At 47.4% G+C, this 14,504-nt stretch overlaps 1 protein-coding gene across 1 annotated transcript in view; it reads right to left on the bottom strand.

The window, feature by feature from the left end:
- The window catches only part of LOC149523907 (cytosolic carboxypeptidase 6-like), a 429,125-nt gene extending 422,018 nt beyond the window's left edge, over positions 1-7,107 (bottom strand). Inside the window, exon 1 of the mRNA XM_089780411.1 lies at positions 6,987-7,107. The gene's annotated coding sequence lies outside the window, so the exon portion shown is untranslated. The remainder of the gene's footprint in view (positions 1-6,986) is intronic.
- Between the last annotated feature and the right edge of the window lie 7,397 nt (positions 7,108-14,504).

A 14,504-nucleotide genomic window follows, 5' to 3' on the forward strand; every position in this document is an offset into this window, starting at 1 on the left:
ACAAAGGAACAGGACAGCTGAAATACCAGACCTTGAAGAAAAAGACAGAAATTTAAGAGGACTTCTGAAACTGGCGTGAACGGGTAACATACCAGTAGATACAAACTATCCCTGAAGATCCACTATACACATTTTCTCTGGTGCTCCCGAGTGCACGTTCCAATTTACAAGACAGATTACTCAAGATCAGGGCTACTCAATACACGGCTCGTTGGTTTGCAGCCCGCGGGGTTGGTTGGGTTGGGTTTACATGGGGCTCAACACATGGCCCTTTGAACATGGCCTCCACTTGGAACACACTCCATAATGGTGAGGTGTCTCCCAGGCGGGGTGAGCATTGAAAGATGCAAGCAGACGGGCTGGCTGGAATAGACGGGTACAGAGTATCGGTGTTTCTAGCTCCCAGGGAGGAGGTGCTGGGAGCGCCAGGGCATTGTGGGAAATTCTGGCTGCTTAGCCTTGTGGGCAGAGCTTGAGAGGTGCTGACTGGCTCACAATGGCCACATTTGGGTCCAGCACCATGGCTTAATCTTTGTATTCATGCCAGTCAGCGTGAAAGAAGCTATTTGCATATATATTTGCATGTACATGCAACCACACTTAAGTTGCGGCCCTCCGCATGTGCTGTGACTATCATTGTGGCTCCTGGGGCTCTGAAAGTCGAGTAGCCCTGTTCAAGATGATGTTTGATTTGGTAGGAGTCAAGGAGAATTTTCCCCTTCTTACTGAAGTATTAATTTGGTCCATTATCTGAGGTTAAGGGTATCCATAAAATAGATCTTTAGAAGGTTCCTATTCAGTTAGGGCAATAAGCATGGCTCCAGTTTTCATTTTTCACTCCCTCGGAAAACGTTAGTTATGAGCTCTTCTGGATAGGGATCATTGATATCCTAGGAGTGTTATTTAGTATGTATATAGGATACTTAGCCACTTACAAATTCAGAACCTATAATGTAATCATTCTCATTGGAGAGCAAGAAATAGAACCTTGTTTGAGAAAACAGATGTCAAACTGACACAAATACATCACTCCTAGCTCACGGGACAGTATTCCAGACTGTGGTGTCAGAAAACAATCAGGACCAGGTGTTACAGGGATGCTATAGGCAGAAGACTGACACTGGACCAAAATCACTTTCTTAACATCTGTATCTGTTCTCCATGCGTCTTCTGACAGTCAAGAATGGATTCTCTCTTCCTTACAGCTGTGTAAAACAGTAGTAATTCTGGTTGAAGTCAATGAGGATCAGACCCTGTGTAAATGAGGTGAGGAATCATGTGGAACAGCAAGCAAAATGTTATGCTACCTCATGCATCACCAACAAAATTACTAGGTACATTCCCATTCTGGAATCTTTACTTTTGATGATACAGTGATAGCATAACTCAAATTTTAGACACCAGGCTGAGCTTACAATGCTGGCAGGGATAGAAAGCATGTTTTGACTTTAAAATTGAGCAAATCTGATATGGAAATTCACTGATGGAGAGTAAGCATGGAAGAAACGGATTTCAGATGGCATCTTTTTGAAAGGATGAGTTGGCACAAGGCAGAAAGTGGTAAATGCAATAAGTATCTGCCTGCCATTGTTAGATTCGTTTAAGTTAAGACTGCTGTAACATTTGGCAGCTGTGTACAAGACTTTGCAATATGCAGCGAAGATACAGGTCTTCTACATAAAAGGTAACAGAACACACAGAATGTCTGCAAACTGTCACAAGTCATGACACCAGGACAGATAATCAAATATGGTTAGTAGGGTAATCCCTTTAAAAAAAAAACCTGGTTTTTATTATTCTTATTCATAGAATCATAAAACACTAGAACTGGAAGGGACCTCGAGAGGTCATTGAGTCCAGTCCCCTGCCCTCACGGCAGGACCAAGCACCATCTAGACCATCCCTAGTAGATGTCTGTCTAACCTGCTCTTAAATATCTTCAGAGATGGAGATTCCACATTGATTATTAAGGACCCAATTCTGCCACTTTTACTCTCTGAATACTTCTTTACTACACAGGTATTTCCACTGATTTCAACAAGGATACTGGTGAAGAAAGGTGCTCCTTTATGTGGGTTAATGGTATCAGAATCAAGCTCCAAATAGGTTGGATTAACAGCCCTTGAAGATGGATATCTTCTTTCTATCCGCCAGACACATGCAGCCTAGGCAGCAGCTGTCCTACCAACGTGCCTCAGCCATGAATTAGCAGGAATAGTTCAGTCTCAAGCAGGCAGTTTTCAGTTGCTCTACCAGGATTACCAATATTGTAGACGCTTGTCTGATGAAGACCATCAGTTTTAAGTGTACACTGCTCTGTACTAAGGACTTGTCCACACGGAGCAGCAATGAACGGTACAAGGAAGAGGGCGTGATTTCTAAAGGGCGCTAATATGTTGCATGTTAATTGATCTGTCCTGCCGACGCACACTAGGGCAGCCGTGGCCAACCTGCGGCTCACAAGCCACATCAGCTCTTCCCTCCCCAGGGTGTGGCTTGCGAAGCCCTTCGCCCCTTCTCCCCCATGGCTCGTAAGCCAGCCCCGTGCCCACAAAAATGACCCTCTCCTCCCAGCTCCCTGCACTGACCTGGGCAGGGGAGCTGTCCGACACAGCCATGAAAGATGTAGAATTAAACATGTCATTGGCTGGTGGGAGCCTAATGTAGTCAAAAAGCCTCTAAACATCTTTAAACGTGTTTTCTTAAAGGGGCAGAGCTTTTTTTCCTTTTTTTTTTTTCCCCTCGACATCTTTGCTCCAGCTCTTTGCACTGGATCCACCGCTATCTTGGCTCTTTGCCCAGAATGGGTGGGCCACCCCTGCACTAGGTAATCCTCACCACACACCGGTAAGGTCTGCATAGACCAATTAGCATGAAACATCTGTGTGTGAACTTTAGAAATCACACCCACACATAATCGGTCTGTGTAGACAAACTCTGAGTTGTACTGGGACCAGCAGCTCATACACACAAACTAAACACCACAGCTGGTTGAATAGCAGGGACAAAAGCAAAATTGAAACTTTCATTATTATTAGGGTTTTTTGTTTGATTCCACCACACTGAAGTCCTCTGTCATCTACAAAGCTTAGAAACGTCTGCATGATTTGATACACGTGTAAGGCTCTTGTGCGTTGACGTGCCAACATTCACCCTGCTCAGCCAGGTGCCAAAACACCATGCTTTGTATTATTATTTGTTTTAGGGAACACACAAGTGTGCGAGGCACATCTCAGACAATGCATTGGAGACAGGAAATGGGATTGGTAGAATGGTGAGGATCAGAAAATTCCTACTTGGTAGAAACGTGATTTTAGTTTGCTCACAGAATTTGTGAAATATTTGCAAATTCAAAAGAGATTCAGGAATTGCTCACAAGGGGTTCACAAGGCTCGCTACTCTGACCAACTTTAGTAACCGCTTTCAGTAACAGCTGGCTTGCTCTTTGGTTGACCCAGAAACTGTAGGCAAAAGGTCTCATTGCTAACCCATGACACTTTGGTTTTATACACCAACCTCATCCTGAAAGTTGGTGCATTAGGAGAATTCTAAGGGACACTTGCTAGGAGTAGTGTCTATACCCCACTAATCCAAAAAGTCTTCCTAGACACTGACTGTTCAAATAAATAGAGGAGAAAGCCACAGGAGAGGTATTACACCCAACTGTTTTAAAAAAAAAAAAAAAAAAAAAAAAGCCTGTATTTTTGTAAAAGCAGCTAAACTTCCTTCTCTCTCCTGTCAAGTATTTTCCTGGAAGGCACGGCATAAAACACACATCTTAGAGGGCCTGACAGGATTAAAACAAACTTAAATGGCAAAAAAAAAAAAACCCACCATGCAGTCTGTAAATAAATTGGAGCTGGCTTTGCAAAATGTGATAGGGTATTACACGCTGAGAGGTCAACAGCCGGTCTCCCATCCTGGGGGCAGGCACATGGAGTCCAAGCATGTTGTGAAAGTCAGTCTCTCAGGGAAGGGTGCCAGCTGTGCCCATCTCCACAGTGCCATGTAGTTCTGGAGGGCAGCACGTGTGAAGGTTGAGAACTGGGGGGGGAGGGGAGAGGAGTACAAATCGGGATCAAGGTATTTTCCTGCGGTTCCTTATCTAAACCTGCTGCATTTGAAAGCGGCAGCATCTTCTCCAAACAGGAGCAGATGAATATCGATTGCAGTAGAGAGGTTAGTTTGCCTCTGTATTTGACACAGGCATGGCTGCCAGTGCCTACAACTCAAGACAGAGGTTGATAAATGGGAGGGGATGCAAGAAGAGCCAAGAGAATGATTAAAGGTGTAGAAAACATAACAATAGCCTACAGGAGCTCAAACTATTGAGTTGAGCACAGAGAAGGTGAAGAGGTCACCTCTTCAGAGCCTGCCAGTACCTACGTAGGGAACAAATATTTGATGATGAGATAGCTTAAGTAATAATAGCGCTGCTCAAGTTTAGAGCCAGGATCGGGGGCAGGAGGGCTAGCCCACGCAGCCACCCACACAGCTGGTGCGTCACTGCCCTGGTGACTAATTTGGATTTAGCCAGATCAAAGCTGGTTCTGGTATGTTTACACATGCTTCAATTACACCTCCCAAATAGGGTGTAAATATACAGTGGGGAAAGCAAGCCCTTCAGGTGATTCCACTGAGCACGGGTTCACCATACAGTCACTTCCCAAGTAGACCCCCTGACTCTGTGCACTGAAGTCCTGGAGCGCCTCTTGACAAACTGCGCTGGAACTCTCAGTGCACTGGATTAGGCTTAGGAGACTAGATGTCCCCATTTCATAGGGACATTTGGGAGCTGTGTGGGATATAGGCGCCCCTTATCCCCCACTCTCTACCCCCAGTTTTCACACAGGCTCTATGGTCACCCTAATCAGGGTTCACTTGGAGTATGACTGTAACACCGGCAGGCGGAACCAAACCCGGGACCTCTGGAGCTTAGTGCATGAGCTTCAGCTAAAAACCATTTGGCTCTCGGCACATGCTCCGTCTCTCTCTATAAGTGGTTTAAGTGCCACTACATGGAACAGTACCCCACACCCAGCAGATGTGTAGGTTACTGTCAGGATGCGCACCCCCCAACTGTGCCTCAGTGCCCCCTGACTGTCCTCATCTAGCCCCTCTCAGGGCAAGTTACAGTCTGTACGGGTTGCTCATCATTGGCATTGGGGTTCTCTCTACTGCACCGCTTACCTAGACTGCATTGTAATCCGCCTCCGAACCCTGGGCCTTGCCTCCGGGCCCTAGCCAGGGGGAGTCTTGGCTGGCCTTCTCCCAGCCCTAGCTGGCTATCCCCCACTGTTCTCCCTCTTGGGAGCCCCTGCTTCCTCTGCAGTCATCCCTTCACTGTCTCTCCCCCCTAAGCACACTGTGCTTCTCTATATAGCTGCTGGCTGGGCCCTGACTCGCCCTAATGGCTTCAGCTGGCCTCTCCAAGCAAACTGGGCTTCACTATATAGCTGCCAGCTGGGCTCTCACTAGCCCTAACGGCCTCAGCTGACCTCTCTGTTCTCAGCCCCGGCTCAGGGCCTGAGTCTTGGCCTTAAAGGGTCAGTGCAGGGCAGGTGCCCTGTCACAGTTACACACCTATGCAGCAAGGAGTGCATTGCAGGTTTGCCAGCTGTAACTTGCCCCCTAGAGAAGCCCAAAGACACCTAACTTCTCCATGTGCCTTTCGCTACAACCACTAAGATTTTTCTGACAGCTGGTACCATCACTAGTGTATTTTGTGGGTCTTGAATGGATCATTTGCACCTGATTTCAGGCCCAGACCTGCAGCCTTTACTCAGGAAACATCTCCCCTTAGCTTCAAGGATCTCCATGTGGCCCACCACCACCACCGTCAGTAGAACTGGGCTCTAAGATCACAAGCCCCGTAAGGCCAGGAGCGTCTCCTCTCTGGCTCTGTACTGCATTGCTCCCATTATCAGTGCCCGCTGAGTACGAATACTGGGGTTGCTAGTGCAAGCCCCATCCGCAGAAGCAGCCACCCCACAGCTGTTAATGTGCAAGTCTCCGGGTGCCAGCTGCTGCCAAGTGAGCCAAAGCCATCTCTGTTTTTCCACGTGTGCTGTGCTCAACTGAAGCCAGGCCAGGCTTTAACATGAATAACCGAGTGTTAGGTCTGGCAAGGTCCCCACGCTCTTATCCTTCTCCCCAGTCCTGAGGGCCTCCCCCCGGCCCAGACTCTTCCTGTCAGCCCATAATCCACAAGCAGAGGTTTGAGGTCAGCCTGCTCCCTTCCAACACTGGGAACAGCCCAGGCTGAGTACCCTAACCCACAGGCCCAGGACTAGGTAATAACCAGACGTTGCTTTGGAGATGGGCCCCTCACTCTGCCCCGCTGGCTCCCTTTTCACCGGGAGTGGGTAACACCACAGCGTGGGTTTGATCCTCTCCCCACTGCAAAGCAGAGTGGATCTGCTCGTGGATCATGGAGAGCCAAGAGCTCCCGGAGAACTCACAGTAGAAGCTCTGGAGTCAGCAGGGGGAGCTACAAACCAACCAACCAACCTGCAAGGGAACTCTTGCCCCACAGGGAGCCATGGATGGGCTCCCAACGCTGCTGTCCCTCCCCCACCGTGTATTCAAAGATGGGTCATAGAGGGTGATAGCATAAAGCCCAATGGGACAGCATGGGATTTGCCCCTGAAAGATGACAGACTGGCAAAGGACACTGGTGAGAGCAGCAGGCTCGAAGTCGGGTCAGTTGGTCGCCGCAGACATGATGCTCAGGGTCAGGTTTTCAGAGGCACTCAAGTTACCTGATTAGGCTTATCTGCCTCTTTGGGCCACACAAGCTGTTGCCTCCATCCCAAGGTGGTGCTGGGGTCCAGGCTTCTCTCTATTTTGGTGTTCCGGTCTCCTCCTGAGGCCTACACTACCCCCCAGAGGAGCCCCCAGGCCCACTCCTCTCCTCTGGGTCCAGCTCGGAGCCCTTGTGATAGGCAGTGAGGGTGCATTTCTTTCAAGCCCTTGTTGCTCCCTACCTTTGCCTGCTTGCAGGTATCTGTCCCTTGGCTGCGTTCTCCAGCTCTCTCCCCCTGCTGTTTGGTCTCTCGGTGTGAGCCTTGCCCAGTGTGCTGCTAAGGAGAGTCCTTGGGGGCTCTGAACCCTTCACCTTACTGCCCTCCGGGCCAATCACTGAGAATAAACTTGCTGCAGCTTCCTTCAGTTCTCCCCCGCGGGCCTTGCAGGCCTTCCTTTACAGCAATCACACAGTCTAAGTCTCTCCTGCTGGGTCTAATCTTTGACTGGCTGTCTCCTCTCCAGGCCACTGAACAGGCTAATCAGGCCCTGGGAGTCCTTTTAACCCTCTATTTGCCCTATAGAGTGGAGCATATGCCCCATAATCATAGAACTGGAAGAGACCTCAGGAGATCAAGTCCAGCCCCCTGCCCAAAGCAGGACCAATCCCAACTAAATCAACCCAGCCAGGGCTTTGTCAAGCCAGGACTTAAAAACCTCTAGGGATGGAGATTCCACCCCCTCCCTAGGGAACCCATCCCAGTGCTTCACCCACCCTCCTAGTGAAATAGTTTTTCCTAATATTCAACCTAGACCTCTCCCATTGTAACTTGAAACCATTGCTCCTTGTTCTGCCATCTGTCACTACTGAGAACAGCCTCTCTCCATCCTCTATGGAACCTCCCTTCAGGAAGTTAAAGGCTGCTATCAAATCCCCCCTCACTCTTCTCTTCTGCAGACGAAACAAACTTTGCAAATCTGATCTTTACCTTCTCTGTGCCTCTTTTCCCCTATCCATAGAACCAGGACAATGCTTTCTGACAATAGCTTTGTGTGAGCCAAGTCATTCCTTGCAGTCTCCCACTCATGTGGATTTCCGACTGGGTTTAACTCTGAATTTTGATTTGAGGGACCTGCGGTTAAACCCTAACCATGGCCGACAGAAGCCGTGGTTCGCTGGATCACTGCAGAGCTGCTCCCAGGAAACCCGGCTCCCACACTGCACTGTAAAATCCAAAGGGAAAGGCTCCCCGTCATTTACACTGGGATGGGCTCCAACTCCAGTACCTCTGCTGATCAGAACTGCGGTTGCTCCGCACGGCCAATGCGGCAGTCCCATCTGTAACTGGGTTGGGGAGCAGAGCTTTTGTTGGCATAAGCCCACTCGTTTGTCTAGGGCTCCCCCAGTGGCTGGGTCCCTGGGTGTGGCACAGTGGCTAAGAGAGCACGCCAATGAGCATAGTATGGTCCACCACCCAATTTGCCTACTCAGATGTAGCCCTCAAACCAAAAGATTTTCCTAGCCCTGATCTTTGGTCTCTTAATGGAATGCAACTTTCACACTTTTGAGCTTGCATTATGTACGAAGGAGCATTTTGTTCCCTATAATGTATTTCCAGAGCATTTTCAAGGCAAATTAGGCATCAGGAAATGCCATTTGATGTCCTTCTGACTTGGGGGACTGGGCAGGGAGAGAGGTCCGCACTTCCACTGCATGCAAAGCGGTAATTAAATGCTGCTTCTTCTAGAAGGGAAAGGTTGTCCCTTGGATACTTCTGTCAATCTGTATTTAGCAGACACAGCAGCCTCCTCAGTTCAAACACAAGAGCTCATGTTCTGCCTTGAAGTGACCTTAACTGTCAGCCTCGCCCGCCCTGCTCAGTATCCAGAGCTCTGCTTAGAACATTATGTGAACATGTTTGGAGATGGGAAAATGTACAAAGTAAAGGCACAGGGAGCCAGCAAGCCACTGGCCTCAATTAAAAAATTAAACAGGTGTCCAGAGACTGTCAGTTTAAAGATGGAGCATCTACATTTAATTAAAGGGATACGTTTAGCGGAAAAATGCCACTCCGGCTACTGTCAGAATGCATGATTAATTTGTGATAAAATACCCAGTCCTGTCTAACAGAAGCAGACAGCTGGGGGATACATATTTACACAATAGCTTGTTACTTCTTCAAGATATTACCAATGACCCTGGGCTTAGCATCAGTGCATTAAAATGAAATTCTCACATCTGGTCTTCGGGAACTCTTAAATTTGCTGGAGGCATTTTGAAGGAGCCCAGCGTGAAAAAAAAAACACAGGAAGCCTCTAAAAAGCAAAGCCAGCTACCAGTGGAGTCAGTTGCTTTGCCACAATTTACAGTGGTCTCACATTAGCTCCCAATGTCACAGCTCATCAGTCCATCTCGAGGGCTGACAGAAAGAATCACTCTTGCTTAAGCTCATCAGCACTGTGTGTACCCGGCCTCCTCTTCCTTGATACTTCCTAAATTATGTCTAACTCATTGGCTCCTTTTCCCCTCATCGCATTAACGCAGCACCTGCCAGTAATCAACCATTGTTTCAATTAGCAATTTAATTTTTTTCCAGGGTTTTATAACTCCCCTATTGAAATTCACCTCAGGCCCAGAGTATCTTCAACACGTTAACTGCAAAGTTCAATCGTTAAATGGTTTTAGCTGGCTTGCTTTGTACCCACAGCCTAATGTGAAAAACGCTGACATTTTTCAGGTGCCTAACTCTTAAGTGTGGCTTAACTCATTTTCATATGAAGCAAAAGCGCTAACAGTGTGATTTTTTTTTTCACTTCAAATTCCAGCTATTAGGAGTACAGAAAGGCTGTTTTACAACCCATTTTGGTCAACTAACATTTACACTTTCATCTCAAATTTCTGCTCCTCCCTGCCATTTTGTGTATGATCTGGTGACAGGATGCAGGAGCATTACCTGTTATCCAGTGAACAGGGAGTTAACTTCTGCTCAGCCTCCCAGATCCTTTGCTGAGGAAAAGACCTTTTTTTAGTTGCTTAGGAGAACATCCAAAAAGAAGATGGAGGTTATTCACCAGGTACCTGCACCAACACGTTCTCAACGGCTTGCGGCAAATTCACGACCGTGGTTGTTCGGGGTTTTTCCCCCTTCTGGAGCAGGAAGTAGTTTCTGGTTGTAAGCATTACTCGTGAGAACAAACCACTGTTGAATCTGTGTTTCTGAAGAGTCCTCTCCCCAGTTTACAGAGCTTTAACGAAGCCTTTCACATTACTATGTCCATTAGACCTGGAGTAGGTACACTGCATCTCTACACCCTCCTTCCACTGCTGCTTACAGCTAACTGCCTACAGCCCAGAGAAACGTCACCTGCATCTCAGGCAGCCGCTGGGGCACCAGGAAGCAACAATACAAGAGTGGGATCTTTATCCCTGAATGTCTAGGTGGTGCATAGTCTAGATCCGGGATGGGCAACCTGGAATAGTTTTTGGGCTGCAATGGTGACCCCATGGGTAGTGTGAAGGTAAGGCTGGGGGAGGCAAGCCCCCAGCCCCGTCCCATCTGTCCAGGCCCTGCCACCCACAGAAGCCAAGCTGCTGTCACCCCCACAACACCAGAGGGAGGACAGGAGGTACGTGGCCCCAGTCTTCCCAGTCCCGGAGCATGGGAAGGGAGGAGAGTGCACGGCTCCAGCTGCCCCAGCCCCAGAGCATAGGAAGGACAGGCGCTTAGGGGCAGCAACACTCCACTTCCAGAACACCTATGGTCGGTCTTCTGGGGACGGAGTGTGGGCGGGGCCAAGCTGGCGGTTTGGGAAGGCAATGACTTCTCCTGCCTAGCATACCTGGTGCCCATGAGTGATTCTCCTTCACTTCAATGGGCCACAGCAACCCGCTGGGGCTCCTCCTGCAGCCCCATGGCCCACTTGTCTGCACACACACACACACACACACACACACACACACACACACACACACAAACACACACCCCTCTTGTGCACCCGAGCTCTGGAACCCACACTTACCTGCTCCTCCCTGCTCCCTCCCAGCACTTCCAGAGCATGGAAATCTCCTGATTTACACTCTGTCCCCACACCTCCCCCTCTCTTTTGAAGCTGGAACACTGTGAACAGCTGATTTGCAGCATTCCAGCTGTGGGAGGGAGGATGAAGCGTGAATCAGGTGATTCATGTGCTCCAAAAGTGCTGGGGACAGGGGGCAGCCAGGGAGTCCATGGGCCACAGCTGGAGCCCCAGTGGGCCACATGAAACCCACAGACCACAGGTTACCCACCACTAATTTAGATCTCGATAATACAGGCTACCAAAAGCCAGTCATCTCAGCTCTATGCTTCCTGTTGGATTCATGGTTTGGGGCTTTGCTAGAACGCCACATGGTTCAGGCCCAAGGTACCCACTCACCCAGAGTGATTACGACCGCCTACAACAGCTGTATTTTGCTAGAACCATTGTGCTGCCAGATTCAGGAGCTTAACTGCTCTCTGCAAGAGACCGATTTCTCAGTAAGCAGCCTATGAATCTGAAACCCTTCCCCTGAAGAGCTACACATGGCTACAAAAGCATAATCGCCAGCCTACTTCTAACTGAGCCACTCCGAAGCCTCATCAAAACACGAACGCCACCAAAAAAGTCTGGAGTCCCTACTGATTAGAAAGAGGAGAGAGAAAAAATATACACTTGCGTACACCGCATGATTTTGTGAGGCTCACAGATACCACCAGTGGGTACCAAATTAGAACACAGAGGAAGCAAGGAAATGCACTTCCAATAGAAGATACCAGAAATCCCTGGGACACGAACAGTTTATATCCTGTTTACAGAGAGGCAAACGTGGTTAAGTAAAGGACTAAGCCTCTGACCTGACTGAGGGGCTGTTTCTCTAACCACTAGATCCTACTGCCTCCTATGCCCACTTTCTAAATAGAAGGATTCATTGCAGCCACACTGCTGTTCTAGTATTTTCTGCAGTTAAACTTATCATTGATGCGATCACTTTTAGGATGACCAGACTTCCCATCTACCAGCTCAGAGGGTCAAAACACTAAGCTGCCCTCCTGCTAGCTAGTTTATACCACTTTGCTAATGGATCATTTCCCTCCATGGGGGTGACACATTGTCTGTTAGGCATTCTCTCTCAGTTCAATGACACTGCTTGCATGGATATCATAACACAAGATCATGTTCCTATATTTAGCATATGTTGTTTTTAAATGCAAAATGGGGTGACAGTAACGTGCCCCCAATATGTTGATTTTTCTGGTAGGAGCACTTATTACTCATTAGATCACACAAAGTGAATGAGCTAAAGTGATAGCTTTTTTCCTACTGTACTTCAATGCCATTACATGCATAGAAAGTAATAATCATTTGTCAGACTCTCCACTTCACACATAGAACCTCATTTCCATAGAGGTGAAAGTTTAATAGTTCACTTCAGTGCTCTTATTTTTAAGAATTTGGAGCAATCAGTGCAAATCTCATCATTTTTATTTTTTCAGATGGACTCTGGGCAACCAATCTGGCAGGGTTTCCAGTCTCAAGAGCTCTAGACAAGATGAATTAAAGTTAATTGGGGGTAAAATGAAGTACTTTAAAGTGTGTCTCTGGAGCTCACAAAACTGGAATAAGCACAGACAAGATCTATTCAATTACCTGTGGTTGCAAGATTTGTTTTGTGAAAGCTCCAATACTCAACCCACTTACTGTCTTGGGCTGTGATCCCATCAGACCAGAAAGGCCAAGCCATCTGGAGGGATCAGTACTATCACAAGACACCTCCTGGGAAAACCTAAATAGCAGAAGACATGGACCGAACCATTTCACATATGAGACAATTCTCCTTGACTCAATGAGCCAAACCACCAGCAAGGCATAAAGACAGGGCCGGCCCGAGCCATTTGTGCACCCTGGGCATACGCGGTGCCACCCCCGCCTGGCCCGGCAGCCCTGCGCGGCGCCCCCTACAATGGGGCGCCCTGGGCAGTAGCCTGGTCAGCCCGTACCTTGGGCCGGCTCTGCATAAAGACCCACCATGTGGAGAGAGTAGGGATGAGATCTAACCCTGAAATCCTTGTAGATCATTCACGGGGATTAAAGTTTCTTTAGGCCTTTTTTTTTGAAAGAGCAGAGGTCTAAAACCGATCTCCTGGAATCCAAGCAGTTGCATCCTGGTCTACTGATATCCCCTGTAATCTTAACTAAATACAAGGATTTTCACTTCCCGTCCTACATAGTTCTGCAGAATTGCTCTTTGCTCTTAAACAGCTGTACATTTCACCCAGAGGCAGCTGTACTTCAGGAACGGGTGAAGTGAATGTTCATACAGGTATCTACAGTCTGAATTCCTTGGGGATCCTCCTAGATGAAAGAGTCCCAAAATATGTGACCTCTGTCTCTCGTTCTCTTATACACACACTTATTCTAATTTAGGGGTCTCGTGTTGTGCCTTACCCTCATTGCTTTGCTTTCTTCTTACAGTGTGCTAGACATTTTTTGCTCTCTGGCCAAAATGTTCCTTTCCACCATGCCATTTTCCAACTCTCGAACTCCCATTACACTCAACAGGAGTATGATTTCAATAGGAAAAAGATCGTCAGTGCAGATCAGGAATGAGGATTGTGCCTAATTAGTCTAACACCCCTTACATTCAGCTACATGAATGGCCTGCTCCTTACAGCTCTCTTTAGTAGAAATATATCCCAGACCATGCCTCAAAATCGAGGTGTAAATTTCTCCAAAATTCAGAGGCCAAATTTGCTTTCAGGCCTATCTCTGACGGTCACTAATCAAGACCTGTAATATCGGAAAGACAACAGGCAAATTGACACATCAAGATGTTCTCAGAGCTAATTTACAGCCATGGGTTTAAGGTCAAACTGCATCTGACTTCAAACAGGTCAGCCAAGGTTCCTTAAGAAGCCAGCCATTTAAATGTATAGTGTATCTTGGGTTTTACTAGGAAATCTCACTGAGTTATACTAATGGTAAATGCTCAGTGTATTGGCGTACCTTGGTGCCTATCTTTCACCTATTGTGCATCACAGTTCGGTCTCCTCGGGGCTGTAAATATGTTGTCTATTTTCAGTTGTTGGGTTTAGTGCGCAAGTGTTGAGTGCTGTTGTTGACCTGTGACATACAGTAGGTCAGAGCTGATCATCTAGTGATCCCTTTTGGCCTTCATTTCTATTATCCCATTTTAAACTAATATGGTTATCAAACAACAGTCTTGGTCCAGATTGGATGCCAAGTCATGTTTCTATAGTATAAGCATCAGGTTAATTAAAAGGATGTTACTTTCTCAATGCAGACAAGCACTTTACATGCAAAGAATCCTTCAAACCCAAATCTCAATACTGCAAATGATAATGATCACACCATGGTTTAGAGGGGAGGGAGGTTGGAGACATCTTAAAATGTCAAAATGAGTCCACGCTATGAGGTCCAGAAGGAAGGTTTTAGTGCACATCCTTCTCTACTGAATACAAAATACATATTCTCTTCCCACATCCTCTCTGTTGCGTCACTCCAATAAAGAATAAACGAAAACAGTTCAAAATAGTATGTAAATGCAGACCCCAGATTTTCAAAAGGAAGAAAGCTCCATCTGTCATTGAGAAACCCAAAAATCCAAAGCACCAACGTAGAGCACACCTACCAAAAAAGGTTTTATTTTTATGTGAAATGTTGCTTTAAGGAAGAGAAACATTCTGGCAGATAAAGGCCATCAGAAGAATGAATAGCTGAGA

The sequence above is a fragment of the Pelodiscus sinensis genome, chromosome 9 (genome assembly GCF_052426305.1).
Source record: "Pelodiscus sinensis isolate ZL-2025 chromosome 9, ASM5242630v1, whole genome shotgun sequence".
In the NCBI taxonomy this organism is placed as follows: domain Eukaryota; kingdom Metazoa; phylum Chordata; order Testudines; family Trionychidae; genus Pelodiscus; species Pelodiscus sinensis.